Genomic DNA, 13,071 nt, shown 5'->3' with positions numbered 1-13,071 from the left:
CACTCACTGTCTCTCTCTCACACACACACACACACACACACACACACACACACACTTGTGCTTTCATGCACGCAAGCACACACACACTCACACATGTAGAAAGAAACACACACACACATACACACACTTTTCTTTCCTTTTTATGTTTCTTTTACTTTTACACTCACTAAACAACAAAAGCGTTGCTTAGTGATTGTAAAATAATAGAGATTGACCTGGTTCTCACTCACATGCATGCATACACTCACACGAACAGACATAAACTTTCTGTTTTTTTCACTTGCTAAAGGCTGTTTAGCGAGCATAAAATAATGGCAGACTTTAGCTTTCAGTCCTAGATCTACAGCAATACTGCAGATTAATTTTTCAGGGGGCATTTGGACAGAATACCACATATTAACTTAAAAATGAGACAGCTCTGGACAGTTGAGTGGTATGCTAGCAATCCTGCAAAGCAAATCGTGGAACAAGGAACTGAAAGCACCCAGTGGCTTTGTGGCTTTATTTTTGCTTTATGTAAAATTAAAAAAATGTACTTTCCAGTTGCCCATCACACTCTAGTCCTATTTTAATTGGCTGTTATTAAGTAAAGTACGATCAGCAGCTGGAAACTACAAACTCCGTGTTTATACAGAACTTTAACAACAACAAAATTAGATGCATTTCATTCCTACGAAATAATAAGTGACATTTTTTAATTTAGTATAAATGTGCAATGCTTACATTCAGTAGGAAAACAGAACAAAATTGCTTTAGCGTTAGTTTTCAGGGGAATGAAAACAATCCTGGAAGTGTCAACACTGGTATATTTAAAGTAGGGGAAAAAAGGGGTGTGACAAAAGGAGGTGATGTCACCTTGGTGGGAGGTACACTTAAGCAAACTCTAGAGTGGGATGCCCTCCAGATACAAACTGATAAAAAAAGAAAGAAAATTGAAGCAATAAGGAGAAAGTAATAAACTTTTATTATTTTCAGAAAGAAAGCTGATTGGTGAAGTAACAGAAAATGTTATTTTACACCAGAACCTTGACACTCTCACTTTAAATAACGCTAATGATACACCTGAAATCTTTGTGTGTGTGTGTGTGTGTGTGTGTGTGTGTGTGTGTGTGTATATATATATATATATATATATACATATATATATATATATATATATATATATATATATATATATATATATATGGTATATAACAATGTATGCATTTGTCAGTGCACTGCAAGGTACATGGTATTCTAACATGCAGTTTTTTATTGTCCGTTGCCTACTATTTTTTTACTGTATTTTATTGCTATAAACTAATCTGCACTATAGTACTGAAACTGTCTGCCGTACAGGGCCTGTTAAATCACTTTTGTTACTGTCACACTGTTTGTAGCTAGTTTCATTGTGTTAAAGGTATTAACTGGACATTTTCTCTATTTGTTAGGCATCTGTTTGTTTGTTCTAATTTCCTGCCAAGGAGTGTATTAAATAACTGATTTGTTTGCATTTAAAAGCATTCTCTAAAGTCTCATTGCTCTTTTATCTGTTTAAAACTTTATTTAGTGTCTCACTGCTGTTTTTCTACTGTGATAAACATTTCTGTAGTGTTTTCTGCCTAAAATAGTGTAGCTAGTATCTGTAGCATAGTCCCAGTTCAGATTTCCTGTCCCTAGGGCGGTTTGTTTGCAGTGGTTGTATGTTCTGAGCACATGTCCCAGGCCATCTTGAATTAGCAGAAGCCATTCTTCACCTTAGTGAGAGGATTGTGTTGATTGGTTGCTGGCTGGTAAAGGTTGGCTGGTTTAGGGCTCTGAGTAAGCACTCATTGGTCCTTTTGAACTTTTAAGTTGTTTCAGATAGTACCTTCTGGTATTTAGGCCCTGCCTTTGAGAGGAATTCTGTTTATTTACTCTGAGCTGAACGGAGGAGGGGCACTGACCACAACTCTGATCGGTGATATATAACAATAAGCATCCTGTTTTTTTTTTTTTGCTTATTTTTACTAGTTATTGCTTATCCTAACCATTTATAGCACTTTTTATTGTCTGCTGCCTACTATTTTTTACTTTAGTTTATTGCCATAAACTAATATGCACTACAGTACTGAAATTGTCTGCCTTACAGGGTCTGTTAAATCACTTTTGTTACTGTCACACTGTTTGTAAAGCTTTTTTAGCTAGTTTCACCGTGTGAAAGGTATTAACTGGAAATGTTCTCTATTTCTTAACTATTTGTTAACCATCTGTTTGTTCTGACTTCTTGCAAAGGTCTGTATCGTATAACTGATTTGTTTGCAGTTGAAATCATTCTCTAGAGTCTCCTTGCTTCTTTATCAGTTTAAAACTTTCATTTAGTGTCTCACTGCTGTTTTTCTATTGTGATAAATATTTCTGTAGTATTTTCTGCCTAAAGTAGTGTAGCTAGTAGCTGTAGCATAGTTTCTCACCCTCCCTCCCTATTGGTTTCTTGTTAATATACTTGGTAGCTCTGCAGTTGCCTGCCCCTAGTGTAGATTTGACCTGAGATACTCTTCCCAGTCCAGTGTCATTAGCTCATTATACCCAATACAGAGAGAACATTTGGGAAGGCAAACCTCCCTTAGTTTCTTAAACTTGAATTATCTCCTTTCTCTCTTTCCACTTTACTAAAAAAAAGAAAAAAAAACGTTATTCAGCTGCTTTTACAGTATTTGTGTTTACTCTTCCTACTGCATCACTTTATATTGGTTTTTCTGCTACTTGTTCTCTAAAGTGTTCAATTGCATCTTATCTGCTGCATTTATTACTGTTTGTTTTTAGCCTGTTTAAATTTTAAGTGTTACTCTAAGCCTCTTAGTTTTGTTTAAGCACTTGGGCTTTAGGCCTACCCCTTAGCTCTCCCTGGCCTCTCTCACTCAGATTCTGACAAATATGGATGGACAATTTCCTATGGTTTCTTCTGCCAGCCTGGTTAATATATGGGCATCCTGAGACAGTGTAGCAACTGCCTCATGTACATGGACAACCATCTACTGCTACCACCTAGGAACTCAATTTGTAAGAGATGCAATTACATACAAAATCTACAGTCTATGCTCTCTCCCTCAAAAGCCAGTATATCTAGCACTGAGAAGGCTGTCAACACAATCACTACACCTCAAACACCATCCACAACTACACAACACACACACACCCACATATCCGGAGGTTGTCAACAAAAACAAACCCAAACAAAGGAGACCTCAGGGGCAAAAACACACGAGAATTCCACAACCCTCCACACCACATACCATGCATAGTCCACACACCAGTGTCTTGCAAACACTAAGGCATAACCATAAACCCAACATATCAGTCATAGGAGACTCCATTGTGAGACACACAAAAGTGCCTCTCACCAGGCTGGATAAGGAGAAAGTCACGGTTAGTTGTTTGTCAGGTGTCAGAATCTGCCATATCACACATGCACTCAAGTCTCTCAATAACAGGTACTGTTGTGACTCTGTCATAGTCCATGTTGTTATGAATGACTTGAGATGTACCACACTGGACTATATGAAGGGAAAAAAGCACCTGGAGAACAGCAATCAATGCACGTTCTATTATGAAAGTAGAATGTCCACAAATTTGTAACAGGAAACCAGTCCACGCTTTATTGTAAAAGTAGATAATCCACAAAGTTGTTGACATAGGTTTTGTCCCCACAACAGGACTTCATCAGAACCAGTTTACCTGAGAATGTTATCTTGAATACAGTGCACAACGTTATGGCATTGCCAACCTTTTAAGGGTTTGTTTGGGATCTCGGGTGTATTGCATTATGTAAATATATGTAGACCATCTCTATTAACTGCTGAAAGGCACAGGCAACTCAAAGGATTGTTATTACATTAGAGGAGTTTTGTTTGCAGCACATTATCTTTTTAAACCTTCCCGAAATTGTCTCTTTGAAGGTGGGAATGGTGGGTAAGGTAAATGCAAATCTGTAAACGGTCTTAATAAGTATGTGCTTGAAGGGGTTAGGTGTGGGATTCCAGACAAACGGGTTACTAGAAACTTCAACTGCGAAACTCGCAGACTAGCTGAAATGCGTTATTTTATAACTATTTTGATGATTGACTTAATATGGCTTAATGTTATTTCTATAGAAGTGCTAAAAAGTTATTCAATGAATGTGTGGTGGACCTTTTCAATATTTCTCTCAACTGTCCAGATTTTTGCAGAATGTCCAGGTTTTTTTGCCTTATACTTTTGGTCTGCTCCTCATGTAATGTAACCGAGGATTGGCATCAGTAGATGATGACAAACTTTTGAGTGTCAGGCTTCCTATTCTTCAGAAAATGCTTAGTAATCTTTGGGCCATTTTCCCCAATTATGTTTAGCTTGCCAATGCCATTTTCCCCAGTTATATTTAGCTTTCAGATTACTTGTGCTAACAGGTTGAGAGGTTTGCTCAATGTGCAACTGTGGGGAGCAAGGACTTTTTATGAGTTAAAATTAGAAACATTCCTCATAATGAGGTACACTTCAGATGTATGAGAATAAGTGATATTCGGTGAAACACTAGCAGTGGATTTTTGGATTGAGTTAAGTGACACAGGAGTTGGGCATTAGCTTTTATGGTGCATGCATCTAGACTCTGTAACACATTCAGTGTTAAATATTAATTTGATAGCCGTGGTGAAGGATAATGATTATATTTTACCAAAACAGCTTTTTATAAGTGAAAGTGACTCATTTTAATCATTCCGTGAACTTCCCACACAAAGATGTTGGTATTCCATAATATCCCCTTTTGCTCCTCTTTATGAGAGGTAATGTTTTACGTTTTGTAGATGGAAGGTTGAGAACTGTGCTGAGATGTATTTGAAAATGAGCCTCAGGATAAGTTGTTGGGAGTTTCCAGTTGTGGTAAATTATTTATTTGTTCTAGCTGTAGTGTTTATTTTTTTCCTGTTAGTATTTTGTGTAGAACAGAAAAACAAAGTTTAGTCAGACTTTAAGGCTGATCAGGGAGTCTTCTTCTGTTTAAGAAGATTTATTGGATTTGGAAAAAGGCACCCAAATGCCCTATCTTGAAGAAGTATGCAGGTAAGAAAGACAAGAGAATTGTATACTATGCTCTCAAACAGCATATGTATTTTTAGCCACAGTGAAATCTATTTTTAAGCAGACCAGTCGCAGGCCTGCAGCCAAATCTATTTTTAAGCAGACCAATTTTGGAGGAGTGTGTGTCTTTGTTTGATTGCTGCCAGTCTGCACCGTTAAGCAGCTCCATTTTATATTTAAGCAAACCAGAGCAGTAGCAAAGCTGTCTGCTAAACTAGGCATTGTATGTTGAATGAGTAGGAGTGCCCCATGTTCAAAAACAGCCAAGTAATGGGACATCAGAATGGCTGCAGGGGGACTCTGGGGCCATATTTTGGTTGTCTGTTCTTCAGTTTGCATTTGAAAGTTGGTATCCCACAGTTCCATTGGATTTGGTGGGATTACATAATTATGTATGCAAATTTTATGTTAATCAGTGTACAGATTTCTATCTATTTTTCATGGCCTTTGTCCAGATTTTTGATGTTTCCAGGTTGAGAGGTATGCTTCCCAGCCTTACCTGGTTACTCATCCTATCATAACTTCAGACCCCAAAATGTGGGCAGCAAAGCCAAAGAGGTAGAGTTTCAATATATATTAAAGACACACACACCTCCCTCAAGGCTGGTCAAACAGTATGACACACAGGAGACACTCCAGGTGCAGTTAACCATTGACAAGACCCCTATTCAAACTATAGCTAGCTATAGGCCCCCAAATTTGATTCAGGATGTCCACTCCACCTATCAGGACCTCTTCAAATCTAACAAGATTCAACAATTTACCCTGATCCTGGGTGACTTTAATTACCCAACCATAGACTGGAAAAACTACTCATGCCAGAACACAAATGTCCAGAGAGTCCTCAATTTGATCAATGCAAATGTCTTGGAACAACTTGTTGATACTGCCAAAAGAGGTGATAATATCTTGGGGTTGGTATTAACCAACATGAGTAACCACTGCAACACCCCTACGGTATCATCCTCCCCGGGAAGATCTGACCATAAAGTGGTCACTTTTGAAGTCACCATCTCCCCTGACCCTCCTCTAGCTATTGTCAAACAAAAAACTTCTCCAAAGCTGATTACAACCTCCTGAGGGATGGTATAAACAGTTTCACAACCCCCTCACCCACTGTAAGAACTGGCACCAATGTCCAAATCTACATCAAAATACTATACGAGTATTTGTATAGATGCATGGAATCAGGAACACCTGACAGGACAAAATCATCCTCTGCAAGGAAGAGTACACCTGTCTGGTGGACATCTGCAATAAATAAACTATATAATAAAAGGAAAAAAATGCTGTCTAGGACCAAGAAGGAGCAGGTGCCCAATTGGAAGCAATCTCTCCTTAGCCTGAACAAGCAAATAAGAACACTAGTGAAATTTTCTAAAGCCAACTTCAAGTCCGAATTGGCCACATCTACTAGAGACAATCATAAGGCCTTCTTCACATATGTCCACAAACTCAAAGGAATCACTCAGATCTGTTCAGAACTGGTGGTCAAGGACATCACATACAAAGATGCTGTAGATATAGCCAATCTACTGGCAGACAGATTCAGTGAAAACTTCTCCCCTCTGTACCCCATCAGTAAATCAGGACATCCCCAGTACCTGCCTCCCCACCCCTTATCTCTAGAGAACAGGTCATCACTGCCCTCTCAAAGGCAAAAAGTACAGCCTCCATGGGACCCGATAACATCCCAGGCTGCATTCCTACATGAACTCAGGCATGAACTTGCAGCACCATTAGGCAACCTATTCAACCCAAGCCTCAGGCAAGTGGAGGACAGCCACTGTCATCCTTTTACACAAAGATGGAGCATCCACTGATCCAGGAAATTATATACCCATCAGCCTAACTAGCCTGATCTGCAAGGCCATGGAATGGTTTGTCATGCATCTCATTAACAGGGACTTTGCCAACCTCTAAACACTCGCTCGACCCCACACAGTTTGGTTTTGTCACAGGGATGTCATGTCTGTTAAATCTGGTTGACTTCTTTGAGACAGTCACCAAAGCCATGTACGAGGGGAATATGGTATACACCACCTACCTTCACCTGGCCAAGGCCTTCAACACTATTCCCCACTCAGGCATAGTAGATAAACTCTCTCAACTAGGCATCAATCCATATGTTACCAGATGGGTCGCAAACTGGCTCACTGATAGAACCCACCTAATCAAAATAAGGAGAAGCCAAATCAAGCAGTGGACCCGTAATGAGTGGTGTATCCCAGAGATTGCTCTTGGGGCCTTTGTTATTTGGGATATACTTCTCTAAGGTGCAGGCCAAAACCAGTGGGCTATCGCTGACCAAGTTTGCAAATGACTGCAAGCTGGGTGGTGTCATCAATTCCCCAAGTGATGTGGACGTCCTCCAAGAGAGTCTCACCCAAACAAATGTTGGGTGTCAGAAACATGGCCTCAAGCTGAATGCCAAAAAATGCATCATCATCCCCTTTGGGGAGAGTGACGTCCCACATATTATTACATTAATAATAGTGTCCTAAGTACAGAATCAGTAGTGAGGGATTTGGGCACCCAGGTTGATACAACCTGACGTTTAACCACCATGTTGCTTCTGTTGTACAGAAAGCTTTCTATATGGCCCACCTCATTAGTAAGGGTATCTCATCCAGGGACAGAGGTTATAAGATCCCTGTATTCTTCCCTTATAAGGCCAATTACTGAGTATAATGCCCCCTTTGGCATGTACCTCGCAATGCACATGCAGCAGCTGGACAGACCACAGAGGTTCCTTACCAGGAGAATCCAGGGCCTCAAACACCTACCCTACACAGATAGGCTAAAAGCCCTATGCCTCTACTCAGTTTCATACAGACTCCTCAGAGGTGACCTCTGTCTGACATACAAAGCAATCTCACACCCCGCCTTGATGGGACTGCTGCATATTCGCAAGTCAAGCTTCACTTGAGCAACCCGTACACACAATCTCAACCTGGTCTGTGATTTCAATAGGACTTGTTGATGGGACAGATTTGTGTCCCAGAGACTCCCCCATATGTGGAACAGACTCCCTTGCCACGTCAAGCAGAGTACCTCATTATCCCTTTTTAAGTGCAACCTGGATAACTGGATAAGTAACAGAAAATACACTCTTGGGATTCCACCTATGTCCCTGCTGGACAGGGGCTCTTGGTGCTGACTTGTCTAAACATGGGCTAAACTCTTGGTAAGGCTTATAAGGGCCTCAGGACCAATAGCCTAGTCACCTCCTATGATCCTATATTAAAGGACGCTTATAAAATCTATTTCTCATAAACTCTCAGGACATTTGCCATTTTTTTTTTTTTTTTTTTTTTATTTTTACAGGAAACAAGTGTCTAAATAGGGACTGTCCTGTGCAAAGAGGGACAGGTGGTAACCCTATAAGAAAAACAGTGGCTCAAGTTATAATTAGACTAAACCAATATGGAAAATACTTCTGTATGACTGTGATAGTAGATGGCAGGGACTGCATGACCATGCTGAGTTGCTCAGTTTCAAAGCTGCTATAAAAACTCCAACTCATGCTCAGCATTTTTCACTCCATCCCTCATACGTCTTGCCCCTTACTTGTCTTAACATTAACCTTCCTAATGACATCCCTATGCATGACCTAATCCTTTATGTTAAAGATATACTTTTACATTAAACAAGTAAGTGTCTCAGTTAGTATGCGGCTTGCATTGAGCAGAATTTGACCTTCACCACGGATGATGCCACGGTGCTAACAAAAGATGATTGACTTCAGTAATTGGCTTAGTTTCTGGTGTCTGTCCATGGGAATTCAATATTTGTCAGCATGTGAGGATATGGTCAGCAAACGACATTGCTTTAAAAAGGATGGTCTGCACCTATCTCCCCTAGGCTTCAAATATTAACTAAAACTTTATCCACCCCTTTACAGCCTTTTTTAGACACTGCCAAACTGACAAACCTACTGACATAACAAATACATCCCAAAGTAACCTGAAGGTGTTGCTGCTCAATGCAAGGAGACTAAACAAGAAACTCCACGCCCTACAAGCTCTCCTCACTCTGGAGGATATAGGCATCTGTATCTTTACCAAGACATTGTTTAAATCCACAGAAAGTACACCTGCAGTGGAAGGTTTCAGGGCCTCCCACACATTTAATCAGCTGTACAGGCAGGGACAGAAGCTGGTGTATCAGTCTGTATTAGAAACAAGCATAACTCTGCGTTGGTTAAATAGGACAATGCGCTGGTATATATCCACACGCAAATCACCATAGACAAAGTCCAATACCATACCCTGGTATTTATCCACACGCAAATCACCATAGACAAAGTCCGATACCATGCCCTGGAATTTATCCACATGCAAATCACCATAGACAAAGTCCGATACCATGCCCTGGTATTTATCCATGTGCAAATCACCATAGACAAAGTCCGATAACATGCGTTGGTATTTATCCACACGCAAATCACCACAGACAAAGTCCGATACCATACCCTGGTATTTATCCACACGCAAATCACCATAGACAAAGTCTGATACCATACCCTGGTATTTATCCACATGCAAATAACCATAGACAAAGTCCGATACCATACCCTGGTATTTATCCACACGCAAATCACCATAGATAAAGTCCGATACCATGCGCTGGTATTTATCCACACGCAACTCACCATAGACAAAGTCCGATACCATAGCCTGGTATTTATCCAAACGCAAATCACCATAGACAAAGTCCCATACCATACCCTGGTATTTATCCACACACAAATCACCATAGACAAAGTCCGATACCATGCCCTGGTATTTATCCACACGCAAATCACCATAGACAAAGTCCAATACCATACCCTGGTATTTATTCACATGCAAATCACCATAGACAAAGTCCCATACCATACCCTGGTATTTATCCACAGGCAAATCACCATAGACAAAGTCCAATACCATGCCCTGGTATTTATCCACACGCAAATCACCATAGACAAAGTCCAATACCATACCCTGGTATTTATCCACACGCAAATCACCACAGACAAAGTCCCATACCATACCCTGGTATTTATCCACACGCAAATCACCACAGACAAAGTCTGATACCATACCCTGGTATTTATCCACATGCAAATCATCATAGACAAAGTCCGATACCATGCCCTGGTATTTATCCACACGCAAATAACCATAGACAAAGTCCGATACCATGCCCTGGTATTTATCCATACGCAAATCTCCATAGACAAAGTCCCATACCATACCCTGGTATTTATCCACAGGCAAATCACCATAGACAAAGTCCAATAGCATGCCCTGGTATTTATCCACACGCAAATCACCATAGACAAAGTCCAATACCATACCCTGGTATTTATCCACATGCAAATCACCACAGACAAAGTCCCATACCATACCCTGGTATTTATCCACACGCAAATCACCACAGACAAAGTCCGATACCATACCCTGGTATTTATCCACATGCAAATCATCATAGACAAAGTCCAATACCATGCCCTGGTATTTATCCACACGCAAATCACCATAGACAAAGTCCGATATCATACCCTGGTATTTATCCACACGCAAATAACCATAGACAAAGTCCGATACCATGCCCTGGTATTTATCCATACGCAAATCACCATAGACAAAGTCCGATACCATACCCTGGTATTTATCCACACGCAAATCACCATAGACAAAGTCCCATACCATACCCTGGTATTTATCCACACGCAAATCACAATAGACAAAGTCCGATACCATACCCTGGTATTTATCCACACGCAAATCACCACAGACAAAGTCCCATACCATACCCTGGTATTTATCCACGCGGAAATCAACATAGACAAAGTCCGATACCATACCCTGGTATTTATCCACACGCAAATCACCATAGACAAAGTCCGATACCATGCCCTGGTATTTATCCACATGCAAATCACCATAGACAAAGTCCGATAACATACCCTGGTATTTATCCACATGCAAATCACCATAGACAAAGTCTGATACCATGCCCTGTTATTTATCCACACGCAAATCACCATAGACAAAGTCCGATACCATACCCTGGTATTTATCCACACGCAAATCACCATAGACAAAGTCCGATACCATACCCTGGTATTTATCCACACACAAATCACCATAGACAAAGTCCGATATCATGCCCTGGTATTTATCCACACGCAAATCACCACAGACAAAGTCCAATACCATGCCCTGGTATTTATCCACATGCAAATCACCATAGACAAAGTCCGATACCATACCCTGGTATTTATCCACATGCAAATCACCATAGACAAAGTCCCATACCATACCTCGGTATTTATCCATATGCAAATCACCATAGACAAAGTCCGATACCATACCCTGGTATTTATCCACACGCAAATCACCATAGACAAAGTCCAATACCATGCCCTGGTATTTATCCACACGCAAATCACCATAGACAAAGTCCAATACCATACCCTGGTATTTATCCACACGCAAATCACCATAGACAAAGTCCGATACCATACCCTGGTATTTATCCACACGCAAATTACCATAGACAAAGTCCGATACCATACCCTGGTATTTATCCACATGCAAATCATCATAGACAAAGTCCGATACCATGCCCTGGTATTTATCCACACGCAAATCACCATAGACAAAGTCCAATACCATACCCTGGTATTTATCCACACGCAAATCACCATAGACAAAGTCCGATAGTATACCCTGGTATTTATCCACACGCAAATTACCATAAACAAAGTCCGATACCATACCCTGGTATTTATCCACATGCAAATCGCCATAGACAAAGTCCGATACCATGCCCTGGTATTTATCCACACGCAAATCACCATAGACAAAGTCCCATACCATACCCTGGTATTTATCCACACGCAAATCACCATAGACAAAGTCTGATACCATACCCTGGTATTTATCCACACGCAAATCACCATAGACAAAGTCTGATACCATATCCTATGAAGCTATAGGTCATCCTGTATGTCCTTATAAACCCTTAGCTCATACCTAGACCTACTGGAGACACTCACCATTAAACCAAATATCCTATTTGGTTACCTATTACAAAACTGAAGTTACGGAACATCGAATACCATATGATCGACACCATTTGATCAAAGTTCCATAACTTCGAAATTTAAAAAAATAAATAAATAAAACTAAGGAAATGTACCCTGACAGGTTAAAGCAGGGGGCAAGCCCCCCAGCAGCCCCCACGTGGGAGGCTGCGCCTCTCACACTCCCCCACTACTTAAATATACCAACTTTGAGATCGCACTTTAAGGAACTGTGGTGTGGAAAGGGAAGATTTCCCTTTCCTACACTGTAGCATGATCTCGGAATTGGTATATTTAAGTAGCGGGGGGTGTGGGGGGCACACCCTTTACTTTTTCTTTTTTTTTTATGTTTATTTTGAATAGTTTGAATTTTCAATTGTTCAGTCATTAAAGGTCGACCTTTAGTGATTAGGACAATTGAAAATTCGATATTCCAATAGGAACCCATCCTATTCATAGGAGACTTTAATTACTCATCTATAAACTGAAAGACATATACAGCCTCATACCCACAGGCACAATAATTCCTGGAGTTTATAAACACAAATACCTTTGACCAGATAGTGTGCACTTCCACCAATGTTCAAACATAACGGACCTGGTACTCACCAATATGGGAGTGCACTACACCCTACCAGTGTCATAACCTACTGGTGAGGTCAAACAACAAAGTTTTCTCCTTTAAAATAAAAATCAATTCAGTAACCCCAGCAAACCCTATAACCATTAGGAACTATTCCAAAGCAAACTACATCCTGTTAAGCAATAGTTTGTCAAAATTCAATGCCGCTCCCAACCCTGAGTTCTCAGCAACCTATGTGGGATTGTTCACAGAGACCCTGCATGCTACTGTACCTACTAGAAGTAAGCAGAAACAAACTGTACAAACAAACAAACAAACCACACTTGTGGAATGCTAACCT

The sequence above is a fragment of the Protopterus annectens genome, chromosome 10.part0, assembly GCF_019279795.1.
Source record: "Protopterus annectens isolate FY-2018-M chromosome 10.part0, PAN1.0, whole genome shotgun sequence".
Taxonomy (NCBI): Eukaryota; Metazoa; Chordata; order Ceratodontiformes; family Protopteridae; genus Protopterus; species Protopterus annectens.
This window is presented reverse-complemented; position numbering follows the sequence as displayed.